This window comes from Parasteatoda tepidariorum, chromosome 6, assembly GCF_043381705.1.
Source record: "Parasteatoda tepidariorum isolate YZ-2023 chromosome 6, CAS_Ptep_4.0, whole genome shotgun sequence".
Lineage (NCBI taxonomy): Eukaryota > Metazoa > Arthropoda > Arachnida > Araneae > Theridiidae > Parasteatoda > Parasteatoda tepidariorum.
Window position 1 is genome coordinate 52,595,174 of NC_092209.1, and position 7,606 is coordinate 52,602,779.

A 7,606-nucleotide genomic window follows, 5' to 3' on the forward strand; every position below is an offset into this window, starting at 1 on the left:
TTTTTTTTTTTTTTTTTTTTTTTTTTTTTTTTTTTTTTTTTTTTTTTTTTTTTTTTTTTTTTTTTGCAAAACCAAGGTAGTTTTAAATACCGTAATATACCAATGGTGTTAGTATTTATGTTTAGATCACAGGTCAAAGAATAGTATTCTTTAAACTCTTAAGTGGTAAGTAGCAAATCAGAACATCCACTTGGTGTAAACAAATACGAACTACCACTTTTTTCATATTAGTGTTTTTCATATATGAATCGTTGATCAACTTCACCATCATTTTTTTTTTCCATTCATCTCTTGTATACATTAAAATAGATCTTCACAAATAATTTCTGCCTCTACAATTGTGAACTCAATTTCATAAATATTTTAAATCTCACTTTTTAACTACCCTTGTTTTAAGTTATATACATGAATTAAGTATTATTTATTCATTAATTGTCAAGGGTGAAAGTATACAAGGCTGAAACTACTTTATTTAGTCTCGTACGTTCGCCTCCCAATGACGCGGCCTAGGTTCGAATTTCAGGGGTGGCTAATTAAATCGAATTCAGCTCCCGGCTCACACTGACCACAGTGCTGACGTAAAATATCCTCAGTGGTAAACGGATCATGGGTCAGAACCTCTTTGCTGTAGGGCAAACCGTGAGAGGTTTTCGAGGCTTTCCTCTTCATATAACATATATGTTGGTTAGTCCCACCAAAAAAGTCACCACAATGGACAGTTTGCCTCAATGTTTGATACAAAAGTTACCTTGTCTTCTGGGGTGGATTCAAAATTACAAGGTTACGGGGTTGACTCAGAATCGGGTCGCTGTTTCAAACCCGATTATAAAAAAAATTAATTAATAAATTGAATACTAACTAAATAAATTTCAAACACACTACCTTTATTCGTATTATTCTTCACTTCATGAACAAACTACGTTTTTGATTTTCTGAAATATTACATTATCGAAATTAAAATTTTCATTATCGAAAATTTATATTATTAAATAAGTCTTAAACGCAATACCTTTACTTATATTACTCATTACTTCCCGAACAAAAAAATTTGCAATTCTCTGAAAATTTACATTATTGAAATTTACATTTACATTATCGAAATTGTACATTTTTAAAAAAATATTAAAACACATTACCATTTTTTATATTATTTTTCACTTCACGAACAAAAAATTGTTTGATACTCTGAAAATTTACATTATCAAAATACCCAGGGTTAGAAAAACATTCTTCGGCACTAAAAATTAGTATCAAGCTCAGGAAGTATAACATTTTTCACGAGATTTAATTACATTGAACTGCAACGAGCCATATTCAGAGTAAATAAATTTTATGAACTCTGTAAAATATTCAACTAAAGATATTGTTAAAATTACTGTTCAAGTAAAAATATTTATTACTGTCAACAATATAAATAACGATTGTTTGAAAAAGTCATTGTAGGAAAAAAATTGATCTATAACTTAACCCATTGTGTTACAAAATTTCAATTTAAGAGAATCTTTTTAATACAAATAAAAAATATAGAAATGCTGAGCTGATTTTAATGCTTTTTAAATTATCACATTGAAAAACACTCTATAACAAAAAAATCGATGCACCAAGAAGCAATCATCCGATTGCTTTGCAATTTCGTATGCATGAATGTTTTGAACAGATCAGGCTGGAATGATGCCGACTGGGGACGTATAGTCTTTAGCGACGAATCCTGCTTCCAACTGTGTCCTGACGATCATCGAAGACGTGTTTGGAAACGCACAGGGCAGAGAGGGGATCCTGCCTTCACTATTGTACGCCACACCGGCCCTTAACAAGGCATTATGGTCTGGGGTGCCATTTCCTTTGACAGCATGACCCCTTTGGTCGTCATTAGAGGTACATTTACTGCGCAGCGGTAGGTCGACGTTCTAAGACCTGTTTTGCAACCGTTCCTTTCGCAGTGCCCTGGGCTGGTTTTTCAGCAGGACAATGCCAGACCACATACGGCACGTGTTGCTATGAACTGTCTGCAAGCTTGTCAAACTCGCCCTTGGTCTATCAGATCACCAGATCTCTCTCCCATCGAGCATGTCTGGGATATGATGGGAAGGCGATTGCATCTGGCACAGAATGTTGATGACCTCGTTCGACTATTGGATCGAATTTGGGAGGAAATACCGCAAGGGACCATCCGGGAGCCTTATCGGTCTATGCCACGCCGTGGGACAGCCTGTATCCAGGCTAGAGGCGGGTCAACACCTTATTGAACTTGTTACTGTAACTCTGCAATAAATAATTCAATTGTTCTGAAATTTTAATCATTTACTATTCTGTACATTGCCTTCCTATCCACCAATTTTCGTTTCAATCGGACAACTCCTTCTTGGTGCGTCGATTTTTTTTGTTATAGAGTGTAACATTCGGTTTTAAATTGTCCGTTCTAACTTTTTCATCAGAATGTTATTATCCCTTTGATGCAGACGAGACACTGGTGTCCCTTTTATACATATTTTTATCTGACGCTCTAATTATAAACAAAAATATATTTTTGATATTTCTTAATTATTAAAAATAGTCTAATAGTTATTAAAAAATATGTTAGATTAGTGGAGTTATATTTATACTAAAATAAGTAATCCAAAAAAAGTAGTTCGAAGTCTTTTTTTCATTCACATTCAAAAATTAATCAACAATTGATTTTGTAAATTAGAGAAATTTCAATGATAAATAATTGTTTCTCTCAGACCTAAGTAACTGCAAATTTGAAAAATTATTGTTTAGAAGTGAGCCGAGTTTGCAAGATTTTACTTTTACCGCTGAAAAAGTCACCGGGGTTTCATTCTGCATTTCAATAAACATAAATTATTAAAATGCTAAGTAGAATATTTTTCACTTATTTTGACCTAAATTAATACAAAATAAGGAGAGAAAAAATATGATCAATGAAAATTCTGCGTCAAAGGTTTATACAAAACCAGTTTCTGGAGTAACTAAAATTTCTATCAAAATTATGTAGGCAAAATCTGAGAAATATTGAAATGCTTAGCTTATTTTAATATTTCATTGAGACATTTATAACTAATTACATGTAGGAAAAATAAATTAAATATATTTTACAGAGTACGTAGCCAAATCTTTCAACAAAAATAAGCACTTTTAAGGAACCAAAAAATACTTTTAAGCACTATATACATAAACAAAGTCCCGCTGTGGACTGATCGTTAAGACAAGATTCCCAGCAGATCACAGAAGTCAAGCATCACTGGCTGGGGTCAGTGTGAGAGTGGGTGACCACATGGATCAGTCTGCCTAGGGATCGAGGGTGTGCGGTATTAGTCCTCGTTAAACTGTTCTATCGTGAAGCGCTCGACTTCGCGTGCAGATCGTTGGGTTACGGAAGCGGGGGTGCCATCCCCTCTGCAGAGGATCAAAATTCTGATGGCATGTCTTCGGATCTTCCTCAGGGATGTTTTCCAGACCGTCGCCAAAAGCCCATTGTTCAGCTGTAGTGCAACGTAAATGAACTACAACAACATTAACAAAATGCAAAATTATTTTCAAAGACTGCATAATCATAATAAAATAACCAGTTTCAGACAAAGAACCTTTTTCTTGATTATATTAGCCATTATAAATAGATTAAGAGGTTTTTCGGTTCCATATCAGACGGTGCTTGAAATTAAGAACACATTGTAAAATGCAGCAGAGTTGCACATGAGAGTGCAAGAATCTCACCGAACCCAGCTCAGTAGACGCACACGTGGACTCTCAAGTATTTCATCAAGCATATAAAATGATTGGCGCTTTCATACGCTATGGACCAACTGGACGCCGAAATAGATTGGGATTGAATGAATTGTGAAAACGTTGAATAGAACAATGTGAAAAGCATGATATTGCATAACAGATGGCGAAAATCGACATGGTAAAGAAAAAAATCTCATATTCGAAAAGGGAAAATTAAGCACTTTTTAAAAATACCCAATGAAAAAAGCACCTTTTAGGCTTTTAAAAACGAAAATAACCACCTTTAAGCACTTTTTAAAAACGCTACGCACCTTGTTTTAAATATGTTAAGAAATAATGTAAAAGTATAAGCCAGGTAAAAAACATTGGAGAAGTGTCTTTTTAAAATTAAAAATGTACTTAAAGTCAAAGTATATATTACGTAAGAAAAATCATAAATATTTTGACTGGCAACCAATGCTAATGATTTAAATGGTATGTATTCAGTACTAAAACTTCCATTAGTTATAGTTTTAAAATAAAGTTTAACTTAAAACCAAAACATTTTTTTTTTTAATTACAAAGGAACTAGGATTGTTTATTTATTTTTTACTTTTTTCCTACTGTTTACGTCTAAAAAAAAAAAGAAGTCAAGACTGACTTAAAAACTACTAATTATAAAACAGACGGTATATACTATATCCCGCTACCGTATTTGCAGAGAATTCTCAGAGCTGGTTTTAGACTTAACCTAAAGATGTTGAAAACAGAGGTTTCAATTTAATTAAAACTTAAAAAATATGAAATTAAAAAGAGAAAAAAAAGTTGGAATTTTATTATACCAATCAAGTTGACTGCTGTTAAACAAACAAAAAAATTTTATTCTTCGAGCCAATGCATATGGAAAAATTTAAACACAAAGGACTAAAGAAAATATTTATACCAAAAAACTCTGGTTTCCCCCTTATGATTTTAAAAATAAAATTCAAATGCTCCTAAAATACCTGTTGCTTTGTATATAGAATATTGATGTTAAGAACAAATAAATTTAGAACACATTAAGTATGTATAGGTTATCTAAAGGGTATTTATTTTTCTAGTTCTCTCACTGCTAGTATTAAAAGATACTAGACTTCATACAAAACAATAATTATCTACAATTTTTTTTACTTTATTAACTAGATAAATATTTTAAATCGAAAAAGTTAAAACTTAAAAAATATAAGAACATAACCAAATAAAATTTTATTAATTTGGTCATGTTCTTATATTTTTAAAGAATAAGAACATAACCAAATAAATGCTGTTTACCACTTGTTTTTGTGACTTTTTCCATAAAGAGCAAGAAATTTAAATTGATGCAATAATGATGTATAGTAGCCTTTAGAGGCAGATTGATAAAAAATAAAATCCATCATTCATTTGCACATGTAGAATATCTACAAGTAATTTTTGAAACAAAAATTTTCCAGAACTTTTCTTCACCTGTTTGTTTAAATCGAAATTTACATTTAAAAAAATTACAAATATAAGTACATAAACTATATATCAAGAAAGCCAAAGAAAATATTTATGATTATTCTTTCTATGACTTTACAACAACAAAAAATCAAGAGATTTACATTTATTTAACTTTTTAACGACTTGTTTTGGTTAAAATTAATTCATTTAACCAATTAACTTATTAACAATTTGAAGCACATAGTAAAAAAGATTAAGTACTTCACACATTGTTTAGAATATTTACTAGTAATTATTAATCACTAAGACGAATACAAGCATTGATAATCTCAACAAAAAAAAACAACTAAACAGGTATTTAGAATTTAAAAATTTTTATTTGCATGATTAAAAAAATTTTTATCATCTGCACTACATTTTTTTAAACTAATGACTAATTTTGTATAGCATTCAATGTTATTGTATTCAATGTATTACAACTAATATTACTTCTCGCAAATTTACTTGAATGAAATTGTTGACTTAAATAAATTTTTTGAATGAACACAGAAAAAAAATTTTACAAATGTACTTGAAATTTACAAAAATGTTCAAATTCACTTGAAAACAATTTTAAAACACAGTGCCTCAGTCAGACAAAGAAAAGAGTACAACTAATAATCAGAATAAAGTTTATTATAGCTAAAAAACATTATACAAAGTCAATACACTTGTACATGGACGGAAATTTTATGTGGACGGAATGTCAATAACACAGTAAGAGAGATTCATACAAGATTTAGGTCATGCCTAAAATAAAAGTGATTGAGTAATAGACACAGCTGATATTTCAAGGCCTAATAAAAAGCCTATATATACAGCAGGATCTATAAATATTCAATTCAATAAAATTCAAAAAATAAAATACTTATATTTCGGGCAAGACCTCAGTATTATATAAATATTATTTACAGTTTTTGATGAAAATATGTACATTATTTATAAATAATGACAGCATATATTAATTCACACCATATATGAAACTTTAAAATGCAACTGAATATAATTGATAACGATAAAAGCATAAATAAAAACAATTGCTATGTAAGATGCATTAAACCTATTTGCTAACTGTATATTATAATATTTAATCATTTAAGATGAACAACAATTAAAAAGATTTTTAATAGGATACAAATTTTGCAAAATTCAAAGTTAAAATGCTTATTTTAATTTATATCAAAATTCTTATAATGTATATGGAAATTTTTCATGTCAGTAATTTTGAAATGAAATGAAACATAAATTAAAAATGTAACTCAATATTATAATTCTGGAGAAAAGGAAATATAATCTAAACAATATGTCGTAAATAAAAATGGAATGCTTTAATTGCATTTAGAGCTTACACCAAAAAAAAATCAACCTGAGAAGAAAACTATAAGCCTTAATAAATACAAATATTTTATTTAAGTTGTAGTTTAATTCTCTAGAAAAAAACTGAATGAATACTAGCCAAAAATACAGAGTATTGAACATTTTAAATAAATGGAATGTTTCAGTGTGATTTTCAACTTAAAAACCCCTTTTTTGAATTATATAAAACAGATTTTTACAGAAGCAGTAAACGGTAATAATGTAGTTAATTTTTAAAATTCCTAGTTCTAACAACCAAATTAAAATAAATTTTCCGAAAAATTTTATTTAGACTTATTAGGTAAAACATTAACCTATTTAATATTGCTATAAAGAAACTTCTAACAGCTGTAAAGCTAAATAAATGCAATAGACTGCCTATTACTGTCTGTGCAAAAAATACTGTCTATTAAACACTGTAAATAAATGGAATGTTTTAGCGTGATTTTTAACTGAAAAACCTTGTTTTTAAATTATATAAAACAGATTATTACAGAAGCAGACAATAACAAAGTCAATTTTAAAAATACTTAATTCTAACAACCAAATAAATATAAATGTCTCAAAAAATTATATTCAACCTATATATTATTATTAGGTTGTATATTATTATTGATGCAAACCTATATATTATTGATGTAAATTTTTTTAACAGCAACTAAAAAAATATTTCTAAATAATTTGAAACTTATTGTTAAGAAAAAGATCATATCAGAAATAGAACAATAAATGTCAGTCAAATTTCATTCGAAAGTGATTTTAAAAAAATCAATCACATAACCTATGTAAATGAACCAGTCATTTTAGTAGCAGTATATGACAGAATGCCATCTTTATAATGCATTATTAAAATAATCAAATAAGTTAAATTCTAAAAATTGCACAAGACGACAAAAACCTAAAGTAAAATAAAAAATATCAACACTTTCACATCAAAAGTAAATGGAATAGTTTTATGGGATATAAAACTTAAACATAAAGCAAACTTAAATATATGCATGCATAAAATTTCTGTCTATACAAAAAGAAATTTTACTAGTCAATC